The sequence below is a fragment of the Mustela nivalis genome (assembly GCF_964662115.1).
Source record: "Mustela nivalis genome assembly, chromosome: 8".
NCBI classification, from domain to species: domain Eukaryota; kingdom Metazoa; phylum Chordata; class Mammalia; order Carnivora; family Mustelidae; genus Mustela; species Mustela nivalis.
Genome location: NC_139027.1, coordinates 102,057,439 through 102,081,285, shown reverse-complemented (window position 1 = coordinate 102,081,285; position 23,847 = coordinate 102,057,439). Strand labels below are relative to the sequence as shown.

Genomic DNA, 23,847 nt, shown 5'->3' with positions numbered 1-23,847 from the left:
TGCTAGAACTCAAGCTCCCTTGGTCTTGTTCACTGCCAAGTCCTGGGGGTGAGCCTGGGTTGTGTAGTTTGTTTTGGACTTGTGTGTCCTGGGTCGGGGGAGCTGTGCTGTCTGTGAATGTCCTGGGTTCTGAGAAGGCTGATGCCACTGCTGATGCCGTCAAGCCGGGCCGGCCTCCCAGAGTGAGGGTTTTCACTGACCTTCAAGTTACGGAGGGGAGGAGGCATTCTAGGTTGTTGTTCCTAAACTTACACTTCGATTGGGGGTAGCTTATTTTCACAGGTCCCAGAGCTCTGCTTGCTGCCCATGAGGCCTGGGTTGGTAAAGGTGACTAGCAGTCTGCTTGCCTTAACCAGCTCTCTGCTTGCTTTTTGAACTGGGTGTGCAGCCTCTGCATGCCTTCTGTGTCTGCATCGGCAGCATGCCCCATGCATTTACAGGCTGCTGTGTGGTCCCGTGATGTATTCTGACAGTGAGAAGTTGGAACAGGAGCATGATGTGCTTGTCCTGAAAGATATTTCCAAAGGGATCAGGGCGCGGAAGCAGTAGCACAACTGCCAGCCAGAAGCTCTTTTCCTTGTTGCATTCTCACGGAGGAACACGATTGTGGTAGGAACATGCTGATGATTACCTAGAAAAGATTGCTAGTGTGTGAGCTCTTCCGTGGGTGGCTAGATATTGGGAGATTTCACCACCCTCCTTAGTCATTCCTGATGGTGAAAGCTGCTTTCTGCTCGTGTTTTCATTTAAATGCTCTTCCCCTTTAAGTAGGGGTTATTTGCCTGGATCTCACTGAGAGGGGGTTGCATGTTTGTGTGAGCAGGTGGGGAGGGGTATTTTGTAATTGAGGGGCCCTTCCCTCAGGCCCAGAACCCACCTAGTTCGTAGTGTTGCATTAATTATTTATATTCTCATTTATTTAGTGCGATTGAAACTCTCACTTAATTGAAATGCTAGAAGGAGCTGAAAAAATGAACTTTCAAATACACATCTTTGGACTAGCTCATGTGTGTATTGACACACTGCTGGGAGAAGTTGACCAGTGAAAAATGGTGTCAGAGCTTTTAATTTTATGCTTGTCTGAATATCATCATCACTTCACTTACAACTTTCTCCATAGACTTGTCTTATCAGCAAGGATCCATCTCTATTCCTGGAAACCTTGGAATGCCTGGATTGAGACATTTACAACTTCTGTAGGATCAGGAGGAAATATGTAGGGGAGAGAGCTGGGTGGGGAAAGAGCTCTGTTTGGTTTTATTTATCTGTACTTCCAGAGACGGGCTAGCCTTTTAAGTAATATGTGCTATGGAATCCCAAAGGTGGAATGGAGGACAGACTAGGACACAGGTGGCCTGTGGCAGGTGCACAAAGGTGGGTACTTCATTCCTGCACGTTCCAGTTTGAGGTTGAGATGTAATGAGAGTTATTCTCAGTATATGGAAGAAGTATGTTGATGCCAACAAGTTTGTGTTTTTTCATAGAAGTACATTTATTTAGTGTAGGTCTTTCCTTTTTTATCCTTTTTTTTTTTTAAGGCTTGAACTCCAGGTGCAATTTCCCTATCTCTGTTGGTTTCATCTTGGTTTTTGCATGAGCTGAGCCAGGCTCGTTGTTGTTGACTTGTGACAAGAATGTGCTTCTAAGTCTGGTTGCCAAAATGATACTCAGATCCTCTCCTTTATTCCAGTCATTAGTTCGTTTTGTCACACTGATTCATCAAACAGATGTTGCCTGAGAGTCCTGTTGTGTTTACACAGAAGCGTTAGTAAAACAGAAGCAGAGACTTTGCAAGATTGTCTTCATTACGTTGTTTTTGTCGTTGGTGTTGTTCATCTTTGTTGTGGTATTGTGGTGGGAGTGCTGGTGACCCTGAATCCTGGGATTCTCCTGTCCCGCAGCGGCCTTTCCTGGACAGGGCTGGTACCTGGCCGGACCTTTAGGCTACGGAAATCTCCCTTGTTTTTATTTCAGCGTGAACACTGACTTCCTTGAGTTAGGAAAGCAGCATAACCCTCTGGGGGGAAGGTTGGGTATGGAGGCTGGGTGGGCCCTTGACCTCCCGCAGTCCTGCTCTTGGCTCACCAGCAGCCACAATCTCTACTAAGTCCCATCAGTGTGAGTATGCCATGCCCTACCTGGGGTATGCGGACCTGGCTGGTCAGAAAGGTTGTAAACTTCGAAGATGTTTCCAAGCAGGCTGGCTTCTTCCTTATTGGGGGAGCTGCAAAGGATCACTTTTGTCTTACTATTTTGATTTGTTTCCATATAAATAATTGTCCTACATTGGTACAATAGAGGCCTTTACAAGAGATACATGGTTGTATCTTTGCTTGGGGCCCCACTGATTGATTGACTGATCGACGACCTTTATCTTACCTTCTTAAATCTGTTTACTGAAATTGCAAAAACTGGTAAGAGTTTGGTTCTCTCCTATTGAAATTTTGGCTGGTAAATTAAAAACTGCGATCTTCTCTACCTTTAACACATGAAACATTTATAATCTTCAATTAGATTAAACAACTAGATTAAACAACTCTCTCAGGGCACTAATGGGCTAGTGCATTTAAAGTTTAAGGGCTTTGTTCCTTTGTATGCATTTTGGGCAGATTCTTAGTTATTTTAACCTTCTGATCTTATCTGTGGTTGTGTCAAAAACACAAACTTCTAGGGGTGCCTGCATAGTTTAGTTGGTTAAGTGTCTGCATTCTGCTCAGGTCATGATCTTGGGGTCCTGGGATCCAGCCCTGCGTCAGGCTCTCTGCTCAGCAATGGGTCTGCTTGTTCCTTTCCCTCTGCCCCTCCCCACTGCACAGGTGCATACGTGTTCTTTCTGTCTCTCTCTCAAATAAAATCTTTAAACCACCCCCCCAAACTCCTTACCTTACTGTTTGACCTGCCAAAGATTAACCAGCATCTTTTTTGAGAGGGGAGGGGCAAAGGGAAGGGGAGAGAATCTTATGCAGGTTCTACCCTCAGCATGGAGCCCAATATGGGGCTCGATCTCAGGACCCTGAGATAATGACCTGAGCCAAAATCAAGAGTTGGATGCTTAACCGACTGAGCCACCCAGGCCCCCTAAGCATCTTTTTTATTATTCCCAAGGGAGGGAGGTGAATTTTATCCTTCCATGGATTTATACTTTGGCAAAGCAATGCTTTAAATATACAGACTCAAAATTTTAATTGGGAATTTTTAGCTTTGTAGCTAATTTATTAGGAGCTTTGTAGTTCCGGGTAATTGTAGAAAGATGTTTGGCAAATCAGTGGTATTTTGTAGAAAGCCTTGTTCAAACATTTGCATTACTAATGGAGAGAAAGAGTGACATGGAAGTGTTAGAAATAAAAAATGGGCTTTCATCAGATTCTCAGAAGGCCCCAAAGAAATGAAGATACTGGTGGCCTGGGGGCTATTGTGTGCAGGGATTCCATACTCTGTTCCCTGCAGAGTCACTCAGACTGGTAGTTGCGTTCTCTGTCTGAGACCACAGGCTTCAAGCCATGGAGGGTGCATATTAAAATGCAGAGTCTTGGGGCACCTGGGTGGCTCAGTTGTTAAGCATCTGCCTTTGGCCCAGGTCATGATCCCAGGGTCCTGGGATTGAGCCCCGCATCAGGCTCCCTGCTCTGCAGGAGGCCTGCTTCTTCCTCTCCCACTCCCCCTGCTTGTGTTCCCTCTCTCTCTGTGTCTCTATCAAATAAATAAATAAAATCTTTAAAAAAAAATGCAGAGTCTGGGTACTTTCCCCCCACCTCTGGTTTTCTGAACCAGAGTTCCTGGCATGTCTGGATGTAAAAAGCAGAAGAGTAGCAGATTTATGTTTTTAACTAGTTCTTTGTGCATGCTTTGCGAGCTACTGGACCAGAGAAAATTGAACATTGCCATTTTTATCTGCTCCAGGCATTGGTCTCTCTGGACCACCTGCCCTCCCCTGTCTGTCTCCCCAGCTGTGATGACTACAAATACTTTACAACCTGTATTACTGCAGCTGCCAGGAAGCAAGATGGCTGGGCTTAAGAATTGAGGTCACATATGAGGCTGTTCTTACTCATCAGTGCCCCCTCAGTTCCTCACCCCCCAACCCCATACACACCGCAGTGATGAAAATATTCCCAGAGCATGGTACCTTCTTGACACAATTACAGATGTGTCAGGGAAAAGCCGATAGAACAACAGCTCAATACATGAGTGACTGATGATGGGCCCCTCTGCCGAGTGACATTGAGGCCTGTGCCAGGGGAATAACTTGTTTCTTTTTTTTAAAGATTTATTTATTTATTTATTTTAGAGAGGGAGTGGGAAAGAGAGCATATGTGAGTGGGGGGAGGTACAGAGAGAGAGAGAGAATTCTAGACTCTGCAGTGAGTGTGGAGCCTGATTTGAGGCTTGATCTCAGGACCCTGAGATCGTGACCTGAGCCGAAATCTAGAGCTGGATGCTCAACTGACCAAGCCACCCAGGTATCCTGGAGTAGCTTATTTCTTAAGAGAGGGGAACCCAATGTGTGGATTGCCCAATGGCTGGGTGAGATTCCAGTGGCATACTCTCTTGAGATTTTTGGTTTGAAAAACAATGCTTATAGTTCTCTTGGTTTTTTGGGTACCAGACATCTGGCCCTATTCCTAGGTTGATTTATTCATGGGACTTGAATAAAAACCCAGGGTGATCACTACCAAGCCTTGGCTGGGAGAATTGCAATTTAACAGAATGCATGAATGTTGAGGCTTTGTGGGCTGTTGGCTAATCATTTACTTTTAAACACAGGGGGCATTGTTAGGGGTTCGTATTTTATGATGTATAACTTGTTAAGTTCATGGTAGAAGCTTTTCACATTAAATTGTAGGACTAGTTTCCTGAAGAATGTTTACTGGTTTTTGATTGTTATTTTTGTTTTTCTCCTTGTGTTCCTGGTCATCCACCCGAAAGGAACTCCTACCCTGTTCTCTCCACCCCCACAATCTTTTAAGGTTAATTTAAGATAGTACTTCATTCATGATGCTTACCTCAGGGCCCATCCAGGCGGGCTCTTCCTGCCTTTGAATCCTCATTGCATGGTGTGGCACTGGTTGCATAGTGGTTGGTGCTTTTATTAATGGTCCATCCTCATTTTTTATTTGTTTGTTTGCTTGTTCATTTATCCATCTCTGCACCTGCTGTGTATCCTTCTGTCTGTCTGCCCATCCAGCCATCCTCTCACCTACCTACCACCCTCTCATGTATGTGTGTAACAGATACTGATAACGGTGCCTGCTTTGTGCCAGCTTCACGCATAAGTAGAGCACGGAGCCAGCATCGCGCCCTTGTGGAGCTTGCACTATGGTGAGACACATACAAAAGCCAGCATAATTGATGGTTGTGATTATATAAAGAAATCAAAACAGGGTGAGGTACAGAGAATGCTGTAAGGTTAGGTATGGGGGCTGAGGAAGGAGGTGGAGCTGAGAGGGAGTCAGGCCCATGAAGCCTGGGGGAAGAACGGGCTGGATGGAGGAATCAGCAAGTACAGAGCCCTGGGTTGATCAGTGGAAGAAAGGCCAGTGTGGCCGAGCTCTGAGGGTATCTGGGAGGGGATAGGACAAGGAGAATAGAATTGTGACTCAGGCCTAATGATGCGAGGCCTTCGTGGCTAGGGTAGTAAGTCAGATGGTTGTTGGAATCTGAGAGCATCTGGGTGTGTTCGCAGACATGGCTGAGCTGGACTGTAGTGTAGGCGAGGGAAGGGGCAGCAGGTAGCAGTTCAGAGCTCTTCTAACAGGTAGGTAAGAGGTGTGGGTCGGGATGTACTTTGGAGGCTCTTAGCCACTCGTGTTCTGCCTCCCGCAGTAAGGGTGTTCTATAAGTGACTCATGTTTGAATTCTTTTATACCAAGGTTTGAGCAGTGGGGCGCACTGTAAAGGCTAGCCTTCTACAGTTCACTACTAGGAAGACCCCATTCCTGCCTCCAATGCAGGGTAGTGAGGGGATTCCATGGCATGAGTTTCTTTGAGTTTCTAGGATGAGATCAGACATTTAGACATCAAGGGGTGTGATGCTCAGCCCTGGTTCTGCAAGTTCCTTGGGCACAGTTTGGACATAAAGCCAGAACCTCTGTTTGATGATGTCCAATAACAAAGAAGCAGGTTACAAGGATTTAGGTACCCTTCTTCAAGTCTGCATGAAGCCACTGTTTCACTATCAGCCTGCTTTCCCCCAAATGCAAAAAACTTTTTAAAAAGAGACTGTAAAGAGCCCAAGAAACATTTATATTGAATTTGATTTTTACGTGCCATTATAACTGGTATCGTTAGGGCAGTTTCTAAATCTTAAGTGTTTGGAGCTTGTCAGAGGAAGAAAAGGATTTATTTTTGGAAAAGTATGTTTCCTGGTGTTCATTGATCTTGGAAGTTATGGGAGGTAATTGTCAGAAGGGCGGCAGCGGCTCCAGAGGCAGAATGGAAATCCGGGGCTGGAGGAGGCTGTTGTGCCTGACCAATGCCAGGGGACTGCTTGCCGGTATCAGGTCAAGAGTTTCATAATCGTCGCTTTCTACCTGCTTTGTTCCGTCATCTTAGTTATTTTTGTCAATACAAAACAAAAAAGAACAGCACTTCTCTGAAGATTCTTCACATTAAATGTATTCCTTTGACTACTCTCCATAAAATGTGAAGTCAATTTCTTTTTCTATTTTTAAGCATGAAAGTGGAGCCCGGAAGCCTCAATTTCTGTGTAATAGAAAGAGCTAGGTTTGTGGCCTTGTTTCCATTCTCCACTCCTGCTCAGACCGGGGCATGATACCCACAGAATCCCCCAAGCAGTGGCTGTGTTCAGGAATTGTGGTGGTTTGACTGCAGAGAGGGCAAAGGCTGTTATTAACTGTTGGTGGTGTCATTGTTGGGTCATGAAACCTTTAGGGGATAAGTACAAATCCTATAAAACTTCATTTCAAAATCCAGACTAGATCTGGCCTTATGCTCTGTGGATTCTCCCCCGCATACCTCTGCCCCCGCTTGTGTTGTTCCTGTGTCTCCTTCATTCTCCAGGGAAGACTCTCCTATTATTGTTTTTTAAATTTCATGTAAGCAGTGTATTCTGGAAGGTACCAGTTTGGAAATGTTATTTTTTTTATTAGTGAGTTTTTATAGTATTCCTGGGCAGAAAGGTATTTTTATAGAAGCAGTTCTTTTCCTGTCTTTTATTTTTCTCGTGTGCCCGTAATATACCATTTTTCTATCAGTTTTTGTTACAAGTAATATGTAAAATCCGTATCCTTTTAAAAAATTAAAAATACTAAAGATGATTTTGACTATAATCTCTCATTTCCAGAGGTAACACCATTAGTTAAGTTCTATGCCTTATCTTCCAGACTTAATGAAAAATTGTTTACTCACATTTACCACATACTCAGAAAATATGTGGTATCTCTGAGAGTGTCTGTATCATAAGACTTTTTAAGAATTGTGGTAAAATAGAAAACAGAACCATTTTAGCCATTTTACCATATTTGAGTGTACAGTTCAGTGGCATTAAGGACATTCACGTTGGTTGTGCAGCCATTTCCAGAACTTTCCCATCTTCATAAACTGGTACTCTACCCAATTAAACTGTAAACCCATTCCACTCCATGCATTCCCTGGTAACCAGTCTTCTACTTTCTGTCTCTGAAATTGATTATTTGAAGGCCCTCACATGAATAGAATCATACAGTGTTTGTCCTTTTATGTCTGGCTTATTTTACTTAGCATGATGTCTTCAGAGTTCATTCATGTAGCATGTGTCAGAATTTCATTCTTTTTAAGGCTGAGTAACATTTCATTTTAGGTATATGCCACATTTTGTTTAGCTGTTCATCAGTTGATGGACATTTGGGTTGTTCCCACTTTTTGACTTTGGCAAGTAATGCTGCTGTGACACAGGTGTGTAGATATCTGTTCGGTTGCCTGCTTTCAGTACTTTTGAGTGTATTCATTGAAGTGAAGTTGCTGGATCATATTCACAATTCTTTGTTTAATTTTTTGAACAAGTGCCCTATCATTTTCCTCCGTGGCGGCACCATTTTATATTCCCACTCGAAAGGTACCAATTTCTTCATATCCTTGCCCTCACTTCTTTTCTTTTTTTTTTGTTAATAGCCATCCCCAATAGGTATGAGGTGGGATCTTGTCCTGATTTGCATTTCCCTTTTGCTTTGTGATGTTGAGCATCTGTTCATTTGCTGATTGGCCATTTGTGTGTCTTCTTTAGGGAAATATCTATTCAAGTGCTTTGTTCATTTTTGAATCATTTTATTGTTGAGTTGTAGGTCTTTATTTTGGATATTAACCCTTTATCAGATGTATGATTTGCAAATATTTTCTCCCATTCTGTAGATTGCCTTTTCACTCTATTGATAGTGTCCTTTGATATATAAAAGTTTTCCTTTTATTTTTGTTTTTTTTGTTTTTAAGTGGGCTCAACATCTACTGTGGAGCCAGTACAGGGCTTAGATTCCTGACCCTGAGATCAAGACCTGAGCTGAAATCTAGAGTCAGATACATAATTGACTGAGCCACCCAGGCACCCCTAATTTACATTTTGATGAATTCCATTTTCTGTTTTTTCTTTTGTTGCCTGCCCTGTTGGTGTCATATCCAATATATAAGAAGGTTTTGAAGGCTTTCTCCTGTGTTTTCATGTAAAAATTTTGTAATTTTAACTCTTTTAATATTTATTTTGAGTTAATTTTTATATATGATATGAAGTAAATGAAGTTGGAAGAATGGACATTTTTCCTAAACCATTTGGGAATATTTTGCTGACCTGATATCCTATCACTCCCAAAAACATGAGTGTATATTTCCTGCCAACAAAGACATCTCTTACAAAACCTCAAAACATCCATTAAAAGCAGAAAATTACCGCTGCCATTTCAGTACCATCCAATCCTCAGACTATGTTTACCTTTGAGTGATTATCCCATAACTGGTTTTTTAATTTATTATTTTTTATTTTATTTTACTTTATTTTATTTTTAAAATTTATTTATTTGATGGATAGAGATCACACATAGGCAGAGAGGCAGAGAGAGAGAGGAGGAAGCCGGCTCCCCGCTGAGCAGAAAGCCCGATGTGGGGCTCGATCCCAGGACCATGGGAACATGACCTAAGCTGAAGGCAGAGGCTTAACCCACTGAACCACCCAGATGCCCCCCATAACTGGTCTTTTAAAGTGGTTCAGACCCATGTGTTGTATTTTATTTATTTATTTATTTATTTATATGTTACATTAGTCACCATATAGTACATCATTAGTTTTTTTTTTTTTTTTAAAGATTTTATTAATTTATTTGACAGAGAGAAAGATCACAAGTAGGCGGGAGTCAGGCAGAGAGAGAGGAGGAAGCAGGCTCCCGCTGAGCAAAGAGCCCGATGCGGGGCTGGATCCCAGGACACTGAGATCATGACCTGAGCCGAAGGCAGCGGCCTAATCCACTGAGCCACCCAGGCGCCCCACATCATTAGTTTTTGATGTCGTGTTTCATGATTCATTGTTTGCGTATATCACCCAGTGCTCCATGCAATACGTGCCGTCCTTAATACTCATCACCTGGCTAACCGTTCCTCCCCCCCCACCCCCAAACTCTCCATTTGTTTCTCGGAGTCCATAGTTCTGATTCCCCCCTCTTCATTTTCCCCTTCTTCTCCTAATGTCCTCCATGCTATTCCTTATGTTCCACTAGTAAGTGAAACCATACGATAATTGACTTACTCTGCTTGACTTATTTCACTCAGCATAATCTTCTCCAGTTCCACCCATGTTGATACAGAAGTTGGATATTCATCTTTTATGATGGCTGAGTAATATTCCATCATATATATGGACCACAGTTGCTTTATCCATTTGTCCGCTATTTATTTATTTATTAAAAGATTTTATTTATTTATTTGACAGAGAGCGATCACAAGTAGGCAGAGAGTCAGAGAGGCAGGTCAGAGAGAGAGGGGGAAGCAAGGTTCCCTGCTGAGCAGAGAGCCTGATGTGGGGCTGGATACCAGGACCTTGAGATCATGACCTGAGCCGAAGGCAGAGGCTTAACCCACTGAGCCACCCAGGTGCCCCTGTCCATTTGTCTGTTGAATGGCATCTCTCAGTTTGGGTTTCTTTAAGACTAGATTCAGTGTGTGCGTGTGCATGTGTGTATATACATGTATGTGTGTATATACGTGTGTGTTTGCACATGTCCTCTACCTAAATGGTATTATAGTGTATATACTGTTCTGAGACATGCTTCTTTTATCTAGCAGTATAACTTGTTTTGTTACAATTAATTCATTCATTTTAACTGCAAGGTAGGATTCTTTTTTCACCCTCTCCCTCCACCCACCTGCCCTGCAACCCTCAGTTTGTTTTGTGAGATTAAGAGTCTCTTATGGTTTGTCTCCCTCCCAATCCCATCTTGTTTCATTTATTCTTTTCCTACCCCTCACAACCCCCATGTTGCATCTCCACTTCCTCATATCAGGGAGATCGTATGATAGATGTCTTTCTCCGATTTTTGACTTCCTTCTCTAAGCATAATACCCTCTAGTTCTATCCATGTCGTCACAAATGGCAGGATTTCATTTCTTTTGATGGCTGCATAGTATTCCATTGTATATATATACAACATCTTTATTTATTCATCTGTTGATGGACATCTAGGTTCTTTCCATAGTTTGGCTTTTGTGGACATTGCTGCTATAAACATTTGGGTGCATGTGCCCCTTTGGATCACTACATTTGTATCTTTAGGGTAAATACCCAGTAGTATGATTGCTGGGTCGTAGGGTAGCTCTATTTTCAGCTTTTTGAGGAACCTCCATGCTGTTTTCCAGAGTGGTTGCACCAGCTTGCATTCCCACCAACAGCGTAGGAGGGTTCCCCTTTCTCTGCAGGTAGGATTCTATTTTATGAAGATACTGTATTTTGTTTACTGTTCTCCTTTTGATGGCTTTATGGGATTATTGACAGTTTTTTATTGTTACTAACAATGATGCAAAAATCATCCTCTTTTTTTTTTACATTTTTTTGTGGATGTAGATTTTCTAGGCAGTAGATTTTTATTCTTATTTTAAAAATTTGAAGTATTTCAAACATGCCAAAAGTGTAGAGAATAATACAGCAACATTAACAATATTAACAATATTATATTGTTAAATATAAATACATTATATGTTTATATAACATATAAATAGTGTTATATATGTATTATATGTTTATATATTTTTACATATATATGTATTACATGTTTATATAACATATAAATACTGTTATAAATATATAACTATTAATAATATTAACAGTATTAACATTAGCAAATGTTAATATTGGCTCTGAATCTTTACGCTGGAAAAGTTGTTATCCCATTCGGTATGTGGAAGTTTTACTGGTATTTGCGCAAAGTTAGCATCTCACTGAGTGAGAATTACTATTAATGACAAATTGCCTCAAAAGTGTATATCTTTATTCAGGAGAGAGATATTTTGGGAGAACTCATCATTTTTAAGGAGCTGAAAATGTAGACCTTCCACCCAGATGTGAACTGTGAATAAAATACCAGGTAGGCTCAGCCAACTTTTCTTTTAGGCTTCTTTCATGTCTGTCTTTATAGAATTTAATGAAATGAAACCGGAGGAGGAATCACGAAAGGTTAAGAATAATAGACCTGAAAGACTGAAAGACTTGCTCATTTCTCCTTTTGGATCCCTTCCTTGGCTCTGGCATTGTGTGAGGTGAGAAATATGTCCAGGAATTCATTCCAAGCCTATTTCAGTACCCGGGATAGATTGGTGATAAATTAGTTCTATACGGATGCATGACATTAGGCCAATCAAGGGAAGGAGGAAAGGAATTAGGTCAGAGCCCAGCTTACTTTATGAAGTCACAGGATATGGAATTCTCTAAAGATAAATAAATGCATAAATTCAGGACTCTTGGATCTCTTGCAGCCTTCCACCAGAGCCTAAGGCACATGGCCAGTTGTGTCTTCCTACAAGTCCTAGAAAAATGCAGTCCACTTAAACACTGGCTCCTGTGAGCTTTGGAGATGTGATCTCAATACCTAGAAACAATGTCTCTGTGTTACTGTCAGTGGGTGTTTCAAGCGTTTTGTTTCTAATGCTAAGTAACAACCTTGTGAAAATTCCTCCTGGCTTGTTGATTAACAGTGGACTACAGAGGAACCACAGAGATATATCTTAACATTTAGAATGTGTTGGGGATCTCATTCCTGGCTGAAACAGTGTTTGGTGGGAATGGGACTTTCATAAATTGTGATTCCTAGAGAAAATGCCTGTGGCCTCCAGCCTGAAAGACAGCAGTAACAGCGGTAACCACAACCAGGAGCTGGTTTGGGGCTTTCGTGGATTTTTGTTCTTAGTAGTTGAAGTACTATATATGTTAAGGCTCTGAAAATGAAATGCTGGTATTTCAGCATTCAGCAGAGCACACGTTAACTTGTTTCAGCCCTTGATTTAGGATTGCGGCGTAGATAGTAATTCTGAGGTTTTTTCCCTGCATCTTTTCTAGGGATACACAGTATTTGGCATTTGAAGTGATGCTGTCTGGGGCTTCAGATTGCCTCTGCCGGTCTTAGAGATGTTGGTCTTATGAGTACCAACTCACATTTGTCCCCAAGGCTCTGAGAGAGGCAAAGGCAAGAGCCGGCAAACTATGTCCAACCTTCACTGTGAGCCGTGTCTTTGTGGTTACAGGGCTTGGGATGAACTGGCTGCTGGCATGGCCTGGCATTTTTTCCTGTAAGAGGAAAGTGGCTGCTGTAGAAGAAAAATGTCATTATGGGCTTGAACACTGTGTTTGGGCTGCAGGTAAACACTGGTGGATCAGTTAGCATCTTGGCATGGAGGGTGGGTCTGTTCCCAGGCACACTGTCTACTCTTCACCCCATCTGTCTCAATTAAATGCTGGGGGAATACACACAATACAGAGTATATAGCTTTTCCCTCCTTTCTTTATTTTTCCTCCTGAAGTCTCTTGAGGAGCTTGAAGGAAAGAAGAGAGGAGTAGCCTAAAGCAGCCTGGGAGTTGGGTAGTTGGGAATTCTGGCTTAATGGCTACTGGGTGACCTTGGCTACATCATGGAGCTCAGGTTTGGTGTCTTTGTGTTTCAGGTTAGAGGGTTTGGCAAAGTGGATCCTTGGGGACCTTTTTAGCTCTAGAATCTTAGATTTGGTAATGTTGACAGTTGGCTATTTTTTTTTTTAAGATTTTATTTATTTATTTATTTGTCAGAGAGAGAGAGAGAGAAAGAGAGAGCGCGAGCGAGCGCACAAGCACGCAGAGTGGCAGCCAGAGGCGGAGAGAGAAGCAGGCTCCCCGCCAAGCAAGGAGCCCGATGCAGGACTTGATCCCAGAATCCCAGGATCATGATCCAAGCCGAAGGCAGCGGCTTAACCGATTGAGCCACCCAGGCATCCCGATAGTTGGCTATTTATACAACCTCCTTCATCTGCCCTCATTGGCTCTCTCTATTGAAATGTTTTCCCTTAGGCCTTTATTCTCTGCAGGAACCCCACACCCCCAAATGGTTTTGCAGTCCCCACTGGAGACTGTTAGGCACTGTGCAATCATTGGTCTCTGTGCACCTTGATGGAGATCAGATGCTGGCTGAGGAGGGCACACATGTTAATAAGCCTTATGAACCGATTGCATTTCAGGTTCCTCAGCTCTGGCCTGAGAGAACCGCTTACATTCAGATTTAACTTCAGGTCAGCAGAACAAAGTAAAGCCCTGACAGTGGGGGAAAGGATTGCGGGCTTTCTCTGCTCCTCTTATCAGCCAACCTGAAAGTCTCAAAGGCCAAGTATTGCAGAAATAACAAATGCAAATAATATTCGCATTATGAATATATATCTTCCAGAATGTACTGGTATTTCTTTTTTTTTTTATAGAGATTTTATTTATTTACTTGACAGAGAGAGATCACAAGTAGACAGAGAGGCAGGCGGAGAGAGAGAGGGAAGCAGGCTCCCTGCTGAGCAGAGAGCCCAATGCGGGACTCGATCCCAGGTCCCTGAGATCATGACCTGAGCCGAAGGCAGCGGCTTAACCCACTGAGCCACCCAGGCGCCCAGGAGGCTCATTTCTGTTCTTGATCCATACCTGTATATGTAGAAATTGGGCCAGTTACGTTTTTTTCCCCCTTCTCACAAGTAAGTATTGTTGACTGTACTCTTCATGTGCCTGATTTCTGGTTTAGTCATGGAAACAAGAAAGAGAAATCAGGCAAGGTTCCTTTCTTTAGGGAGGTGGAAATCACACTGGGACAGTTCTGAGAGGCAACATTTTCCTGGTGCTGAGGGAGGGAGTGGAATACACAGAGCTTTGGGTGGGGAATTGGTCATCCAAACAGATATCCATGAGTAGATATCAAATATCTGAGTTGAGTCTTGAAGAGTGAAGAAGAGGTGGCTGGGTCTAAAAGCTTGGGCAGGAGCTGGCATGTTCCTGGAAGAGCATGAACAAGGGGAGGGAGGCTTGAACCTGTCCAATGGGATAACAAGCAGTTTCTGTCTCGTGGCGAGAAGGCTGCACGTGGGGAGAGGCAGGCAGATGGGATGGAAGAATGACAGTGGTATTCAGGGTCCCGGTAAGGCGCTTGGGGCTTGGTCATTTGGCAGGGTGCAGCCACTGTGGATAGTTCAGCAGGATGGGAAGGTCATGTTTGCTCCTTAGCTTTGACCCTCTTAGATTGGACTGGGCAAGACAGGAGAGGCGGGGACCTGAGAGGTGAGCATGGCCTTTGACCAGTATAGACGGGATCCGAGTGTCATTCAGATGGGCAGCGGGGACAACGAGCCAGAAAGGAGGAGGAGGGGACTGCTTGATCATGGCAGATGGGTGGTTTGGTTTCTGGTGGAAGTGACGAGGGGATGGTGGTGTCATCAACTTAGAGGGGCCCACATCAGGAGCAGTGTTTTTTTTTTTTTTTTTTTTTTTTTTTTTTTTTAAAGATTTTTATTTATTTATTTGACAGAGAGAAATCATAAGTAGGCAGAGAGGCAGGCAGAGAGAGAGAGAGAGGAGGAAGCAGGCTCCCCGCCGAGCAGAGAGCCCGATGCGGGACTCGATCCCAGGACCCTGAGATCATGACCTGAGCCGAAGGCAGCGGCTTAACCACTGAGCCACCCAGGCGCCCCAGGAGCAGTGTTTTTAAAAGGTCTCCTCTATTCCTTAAATTACTGTGGCCTCCTATCCTTGCCGTCCTTCTTCATAACAAAGCCTGTACCTCTGCTCCCTCTACCCTCAGCACCTTACTTCAGACTGCAGCCTGTTCTACCTCCATTCTTGCACTGTATTCCCTGTGTCTCTTACCCTCTCCACCTCTTCTTTGCAAGGCTTATCACCTTCTAAAATGTTATAACAGTGTCTGTTGGTTATTTATTTTGGAAAGCTTACTCTTTATTTCCATGCTAGCATGTAAGTTCCCCAGGGACAGCAATCTTAGACCAGTTAAAGGAAGGCAATAGGCAGTTGAGAATCGAATATGTGCTATTTACTGTGTAAGAATATGTTATTTTACCAAGTAGGCATTACAGATTAATAGATGGAAGGATGTCTCAGTAAGCAGTAATTGGGCAACTAGTTAACAGTAATGGAAAATTAATCATTTTGGATCTTTACCTTATACTATACCTTAAAATAAATTCTGATGGAATTAGATAAATGTAATTAAAAAAAAATCTCACAGAACATCCTGACCTTCCTAGATATCAGAATGTATTACAACACTCTAGTAATGAAAACAAATGGTGCAGAGCAAGAGAGAAACTATTAGCAAACTAGATGAGAGACCTGAAAGAATTATTTAGGAGAAGTTTGGTATGTAATAAAGGCAGCGTTTCAGATCATTGGGCAAGAGGTGGGTTTTCAACAAAGGTGTTACAGCTGGCCAGTTAGTTTTAAAAAATCGAATGCAATAGAAGTATATGGACTTCTATGAGAAAACATAGTGGCTATATTATTGTATGAAATGAGCATTTCTCTAAAGAATACTTGTAGTGTGATTCCAGTTACAGAAAAGCAAAGACTGTTGGTACATAATCCATTTATCTGCCTCCCCACTTTCATGGATCCTTTGTCTCCAGTACGTTCTGATAAAGAGAGGATCTGTCTTAAACTCTCAAGACTGAGCCCCTAAAGAGTGGCCTCAGTGCTTCTTTTGGCCCTCTCTGCAGGGCTGGGCTGACTACCCTCCTGGCCAGTGTTGGAACTCATGGGTCCTGGTATAAGGGTGAGGCCTGGGCAGCCTGCCCTACCCTGAGATAGTTCAGTGTTATTTTTCTGGAAAGGAGTCTGAATACCAAGACTTTACAAAGGTCCCCCAGGGGTTCCAGCATGCAGCTAATGCTAAAAACCACTGTTCTAATTGGATCTGGTAAGAATTCCTTTTTTTGGGGTATAACACAAGATGTAGCCAGGAATGTAGCTCCAAAGGATTAGGGCATAGGGCTCACCAGATTCTTATAGTTATATAGAGATGGGGGTGTAACTGCTATATTTTTAACCAGCCCACTTATTAAAGAGTACAGAATGTATTCCGGGGTTGTCAATCCAGAGGATGGGAGGTGGGGCCTTTAGCTACTGGGTCCTGTCCCCATTGGCTATCCAAACAGGTGAGCAGAATTGCATGGCTTCCTAGAAAGTCTGAGGCGCAAAGACCCTCAGTGCTTGAGGAGTCTGGCTGTCAACCGAGCTGGAGCTTGCATGCAACTGTCTGCAGCAGCCAGGGCTGATGTCAGAGATGGGTCAAGGGGAAAGCGTTCAAAAGGGTCTGCATTTAGGTTTTTGTATATTCTCATGTACCCGATCCTTAAAATTAAGTGTACTTCTAGGCACTTTGTGGGATTGTCAATAAATACTACCAGGAACATAGTAGTTGTTAAGAGTAAAGTATTCTGTAAAGCAGTGAGGGAAAAGTCCCATATCTGTTTTATGTGTTAAGTCTGGTAGAGTAGCTCCTGGGAAGGTTAGAAGTCAAGTGGGGTCCTTGGCAACACTTTTCCTTTCTGATTCCTGCTTGGCTTATTTTTGGGAATTGGCAGGTGAGCCTGCATGGGCCCATCCAGATTTTGGACCAAGTAAGATATAGCCTGAGGGCCTCAGAAGGTAGTGAGGGGTAAGGGGCAAGGGAAAACACTCTTGCAGGGACTTAATGAAGTGACCCTTCTTGTTCCAATTGTTTATGAAGTCTGTCGCTGGATAGGGTGTCGGGGAAGACTACGACAAGGGCCTTGCCAGGTTCAGTATTTCCAGCCTCCCTTGGGCCCTTGGGTCTCACTTCTTCAGTGTGGCATACCTCAGATGTGAGGGACGAGGTCGTGCTGGGGATTCGGGTGTGGTGGGGGAGATGCTTGGGAACAGGCTGGCTGATTTGCTGTAGAAATCTAATTTTTTAAAAAAAGTTTTATTTAGGTATTCTCTACACCCAACTTGGGGCTTGAACTTGTGACTGCGAGATCGAGAGTCCCAGGCTCTTCTGACTGAGCCAGCCAGGTGCCCCAGAAATCAAATTTTTGCCAGGGTGGCTGAAACCTCCTGGAGCAAAAAGGGCTTATTCAGCTGTGGATGTGATGAGTATGTCATGGCTCAATACTCTGTTACCGGCTATTAAGAACAAGGGCCAGATTCCATAAGTTATCTTTGTTTGAATTTTAATATTGATCTAAAGTGTACAGATAAATGAAGTAGTAGCTCAGTTTCACTTTTGAGTATGAAATAAAAATACTCTAGAAATTAAGGAAGTTTATAAAACTGTATCATTTTACTTCTCAGTGGCTTCTAATTAATGTGAGAGGCAAATCAGACAGAAAGCCTGCTTGTTTGAAAGTTCATGCTAGTTCATAAACTTCTGATCTGCCATCTAACTTTGGGTAGTAGCTCTGGTATTCTGTCTTTATTTTATTTCATTTCATTTTTTAGAAAGATTTATTTATTTTAGAGAGAGAGAGCAAGAGCAAGGGAGAGAGCATATGAGCATGGGGTGGAGGGGCAGAGGGAGAGGAAGAGAAAATCTTAAACAGACTCTACGCTGAGCATGGAGCCTGATGTGGGTCCGTGTCCTCCATCTCATGACCCTATGATCATAAAACCAGGAGTTGAGCACTTAACCAACTTACCACCCAAACACTCCTATTTTATTTTATTAAAAAATTTTTTAAGTAATCTCTACACCCAACGTAGGGCTTGAACTTGAAACCCTGAGACCAAGAGTCACTCACATCCTCTATTGACTGAGCCAGTTAGGCACCCCCCAATAGGTCTGGTGTTCTTTCCAAAAGTTTCTTTTCTTTTTCAAATGAATATTATGAAACGGTTTCTTTTTTGAAGTCTATAACTCTAAAAGTAAACCTTGTTTTTCAAAAATAAAATTGTTATACATGAAGGAGGATTGTAATAAATAGCAGACTATCATTATTAATAAAAATGGATTTGAGAACTGACAGTTTTTAAGTTCCACATCTATACATGTGACCCTCACAAGGACTGAGGGAGAGGAGCAGCTCAGTCCTCACCTTAAATGACTGGTTCAAGGTCATGAGACATGGCCATTAGGTGGGAGAGCTGCATTCCAACAGAAGACCGTTTTTCAGACTGCACTGCCTCTGATTTCTTTTTTTTTTTAAATATATTTTTTTAATTTATTTATTTGTCAGAGAGAGAGAGAGCGTGAGAGCGAGCACACACAGACTGAGTGGCAGGCAGAGACAGACAGGGAAGCAGGCTCCCCGCTGAGCAAGGAGTCCGATGTGGGACTCTATCCCAGGACGCTGGGATCATGACCTGAGCCAAAGGCAGCCGCTTAACCAGCTGAGCCACCCAGGCAGGCGTCCCCTGCCTCTGATTTCTGACTGAATTTCCTTAACTACCGTCTTTCTGATTTATTTTGTGGTCTATTTAAACAAACAAAGCCTCAGGATTTTTCAGACCAGTAGGTGACTCTGGGAGTTAGCTTTTTTAGAAGGTGTCCATGTCCTTGCTGTTTGACCTTGGAAGTGCACCTTCGGTTCACTCTATAGTTGCCTCGAGGTTTACAAGTCTGTGTGTTCCTTTTCTTCCCAAAGGTTGGATGGTATTGACCAGAGTCCCTCAGTACCTGCTTGCAAAGCTATTCTTTGGAGCTTCCTCATTCTGTGGTATTTCTCCAGGCCAAAGCTCTGGGAATCCCTGGCTTGTTTCCTGAACCTGTGTATCTCAGAGTCTGAGGCATTGTCTGAGTTTGACAGGCTGGAAAAAAAATTTTGTTGAGTAAAAGGTTAGCTTAATAAGGGAATCTTTAGTTTTATACATATGGAAATCAAAGTATCTTACAGTATTAAAAGAACCTCCTTTCTTGAACATTACTCAGTATTAACAGTTTTTTGGTTAAGATTTTATTATTATTATCATTTTTATTTTAAAAAATAGTCACAGCTGGGAAAATGAATACATGTGTATGGATCATAAATTTATTTATTTTAATTAATTAATTATTTTTTCTTTTTTTAAACATTTTTTTTTTTTTTTAACATATAATGTATTATTAGCCCCAGGAGTACAGGTCTGTGAATCGTTTACGCATTTCACAGCACTCACCATAGCACATACCCTCCCCAATGTCCATAATCCAATGACCCTCCCCCTAGCCCCCTTGCACAGCAACTCTCAGTTTGTTTTGTGAGATTAAGAGTCTCTTAGGGTTTGTCTCCCTTCCGGTTCCATCTTGTTTCATTTTTTCCTTCCCTGTCCCCCAAACCCCCCACGTTGCCTCTCAAATTCTTCATATCTGGGAGATCATATGATAGTTGTCTTTCTGAATGATTTATTTCACTCAGCATAATACCCTCTAGTTCCATCCATGTCGTTGCAAATGGCAAGATTTCATTTCTTTGATGGCTGCATAGTATTCCATTGTGTGTGTGCACGCATGTGTGTGTGTGTGTATGTGTATCACATCTTCTTTATCCATTCATCTGTTGATGGACATCTAGATTCTTTCCATAGTTTGGCTATGGTGGACATTGCTGGTATAAACATTCAGGTGTATGTGCCCCTTTGGATCACTACATTTGTGTCTTTAGGGTAAATACCCAGTAGTGTGAATGCTGGGTTGTAGGGTAGCTCTATTTTCAACTTTTTGAGGAACCTTCATGCTGTTTTCCAGAGTGGTTGCACCAGCTTGCATTCCCACCAACAGTGTAGGAGGGTTCCCCTTTCTCCGCATCCTCACCAGCATCTGTCATTTCCTGACTTGTTAATTTTAGCCATTCTGACTGGTGTGGGGTGGTATCTCATTGTGATTTTGATTTGTATTTCCCTGATGCCGAGTGATGCAGAGCACTTTTTTATGTGTCTGTTGGCCATCTGGATGTCTTCTTTGCAGAAATGTCTGTTCATGTCCTCTGCTCATTTCTTGATTGGATTATTTGTTCTTTGGGTGTTGAGTTTGATAAGTTCCTTATAGATTTTGGATATTAGCCCTGTATCTGATATGTTGTTTGCAAATATTTTCTCCCATTCTGTCAGTTGTCTTTTAGTTTTGTTGACTATTTCCTTTGCTGTGCAAAAGCTTTTGATCTTGATGAAGTCCCAGTAGTTCATTTTTGCCCTTGCTTCCCTTGCCTTTGGCGATATTTCTAGGAAGAAGTTGCTGTGGCTGAGGTTGGAGAGGTTGCTGCCTGTGTTCTCAAGGATTTTGATGGATTCCTTTTTCACATTGAGGTCTTTCATCCATTTTGAGTCTATTTTTGTGTATATTTAAGGAAATGGTCCAATTTCATTTTTCTGCATGTGGCTGTCCAATTTTCCCAATACTATTTGTTGAAGAGACTGTCTTTTTTCCATTGGACATTCTTTCCTGCTTTGTCAAAGATTAGTTGACCATAGAGTTGAGGGTCTATTTCTGGGCTCTCTATTCTGTTCCATTGATCTATGTTATTTATTTACTTATTTATTTTAAAAAGATTTTTATTTATTTATTTGACAGAAAGAGATCACAAGTCGGCAGAGAGGCAGGCAGAGAGAGAGAGAGAGGAGGAAGCAGGCTCCCTGCTGAGCAGAGAGCCCGATGCGGGACTCGATCCCAGGACCCTGAGATCATGACCTGAGCCGAAGGCAGCGGCTTAACCCACTGAGCCACCCAGGCGCCCAATGTTATTTATTTTTAATTTAAGATTTTATTTATTTATTTGACAGAGAGAGACACAGTGAGAGAAGGAACAGAGGCAGGGGGAATGGGAGAGGGAGAGACAGGCTTTCCACCGAGCAGGGAGCCCAATTCAGAGCTTGATCCCAGAACCCTGGGATCATGACCTAAGCCTGAGGCAGACACTTAATGACTGAGTCACCCAGGTGCCCCCATCTATTTTATTTTAATCTGTAATTTAAATTATAAAGTTATTTCAGAGAGGGTTTTTGGTTTTTAGGATATTTAGCTATGTTATGATAATCACATTTAAATTTAATTTGTTATACCAAGACAAGAACCCTGAATTTTAGGGTTTATAAGGCAGTGTAGGAAATGAGGGAATATTTCCTATTCAGTATCTTTGTTTTCCAGACAAGCTCAGGAACTCTCTTAAGTTAATCTAGATACAAATAGCTTCGATTACCACTGAGTTTATGTGAGTGATTATAGTAGACTAATGAGTTAATCAGCTAACAGCCCATTCTAACCACGGATGTACTAGATCAATTGCTTTATGTGCCTGGGTTAGTTTTTTCTGCCCCTTTTAGTGAGCATGATAATTTCTGTTTATTACAAGGGTTAGTCAGTTTTAATTATGGCAGTTTTTCTGAAATATCATTTTTACAACTTTGTATTATAGCAAACTTCAAACTCACAGAGGATAGTATAACAAATTGCCATATCTGCATTATCCTGTGTCAGGACGGACTGTCATCCGTCACAGGAAGTTCTCATTGATTGGGTCTTCCCGTGTGTACGGCATGGCTGTGGGCCCTGCGGGTTGAGTTCATCTGGAGGGAAGTGTGGGCAGAGCACACACATCAGGGGGATTGTTGTGGGGACCATAGAGAATCTTCCACTGAATGGCTGTCGTCTTTCCCTGTTTGCTGTATTCTTCCCTATTTGATTTAGTTTTCATTTTTTTTCTAACACAGGTAGTATGGCAGAAACAAGCTTGTAAACACATCTTTACCTGCTGGTGTATTTCTATTGGATAATGGAAGGAACATCTAGATATGGAGGAGGTTTAGATATTTTCATTTTTCCTTCTGATGATATTGTGACCTGATCAATTTTAACAATTTTGCTTTTTTTCTTAGAAGTCCTGGGTTATTTTCTGAATGGAAATCTTTATTGGGATTATCTTAAATACTAGCTGCTGCAGCACACAAACTCAGAACCTCTGTGGCTTACCACGAAGTTAATCTCACCAAAGTACGATGTGGGTTGGAGGGGATCTACTCCATTTGCTGACTTGGGGGTCCTGACTCCCTTGAGCTTATAACACTGGCCTCCCAGGCAGGGGAAGAAGGGGATAGTGTCACCTCATCAACTCTTATGTATCACCTTTGCTCATATTCTCATCTAAATCACTCACTTCATGAGGGGCTGAGAACATTAGGCATAGTGTATTCCCAAACACTTGATGTCTGCCTACCAGGGAATAGGAGGTTTGAAATCAAGCTAGACTCCTTTCAGGACCTTGTCAGAACAGCCTTTCCAAGTACATTCTGGAAAACTACACCTTTCAAGGAGTCCTTCAAGGAATGGATTTAGTGTCATTTGTATTTTAATGGCAATATTCTTTTTTTTGTTGTTGCTTTAAATGTATTTTATTTTTTAAACTTTTTTATTTTGAAATAGTTTGTGACATCCATGGGTGATGCATTCCAAAAACCCCATATATACTCTGAAACCTATCTATACTGTGTTTTATAGTATTTTTTTTTTAAAGATTTTATTTATTTATTTGACAGAGAGAGAGATCACAAGTAGGCAGAGAGGCAGGCAGAGAGAGAGAGGAGGAAGCAGGCTCCGTGCTGAGCAGAGAGCCCGATATGGGACTCGATCCCAGGATCCCGAGATCATGACCTGAGCCGAAGGCAGCGGCCCAACCCACTGAGCTACCCAGGCGCCCCAACTGTGTTTTATAGTATTGAACCCTATATATACACTATGTTTTGCCCTATACCTATATATCTGTGAAAGTTTAATTTATAAGTTAGGCACAGTCAGAGATTAATAGCCATAACTAGTGATAGAATAGAACAATTATACAAGTTATGTGAATGTCTTCTCTCTCAAAATACCTTATCGTACTATACTCACCCAACTCGTGATGATGTGAGATGATAAAATGCTTGTGTGAATAGATGAAGCGAGGTGAATGACAGTAGGCACTGTGACGCAGCATTAGGCTACTGTTGACTTTCTGATGATAGGTCAGAAGGAGAAGCATCTGCTTCCTGACCACATTTGACCATGGGTAACTGAAACCATAGAAAACGAAACCTCAGATGAGGGGGGACGAAAATAGCGCACAGGGTACTTGTGTGCCTTTACCCAGCTTCCCCTGATATTAACATCTTTCATAACCATAGTGTAATGGTTGAGACCAGAAAATTAGCATGGATGTTATTAATTTACAGATCTTACTTGAATTTTTTCAAAGGGAGTGGTGTTATAACTAAAGCCAGAGTTGTTCTCAGGTTCCTGTTTGCATATCCCTATTGCCCATAGGTGGGCTGTCCTGGCTCACAGGTTTCTCTTACTTTACAGATTAGCCCGATGAACTGAGAATCCACCAAGAACCCCAGGCTAGGCCCCACACTGCTGAATGTAACGCAGCACTAGGCATTTTGTAGTTCATGTATTACTACTCTGTTGA

The 23,847-nt window shown here is 42.3% G+C and overlaps 1 protein-coding gene across 2 annotated transcripts in view; it reads left to right on the top strand.

The window, feature by feature from the left end:
• The window catches only part of DTD1 (D-aminoacyl-tRNA deacylase 1), a 172,377-nt gene that overhangs the window by 32,211 nt on the left and 116,319 nt on the right, over positions 1-23,847 (top strand). The gene's annotated exons all lie outside the window — the stretch shown is intronic.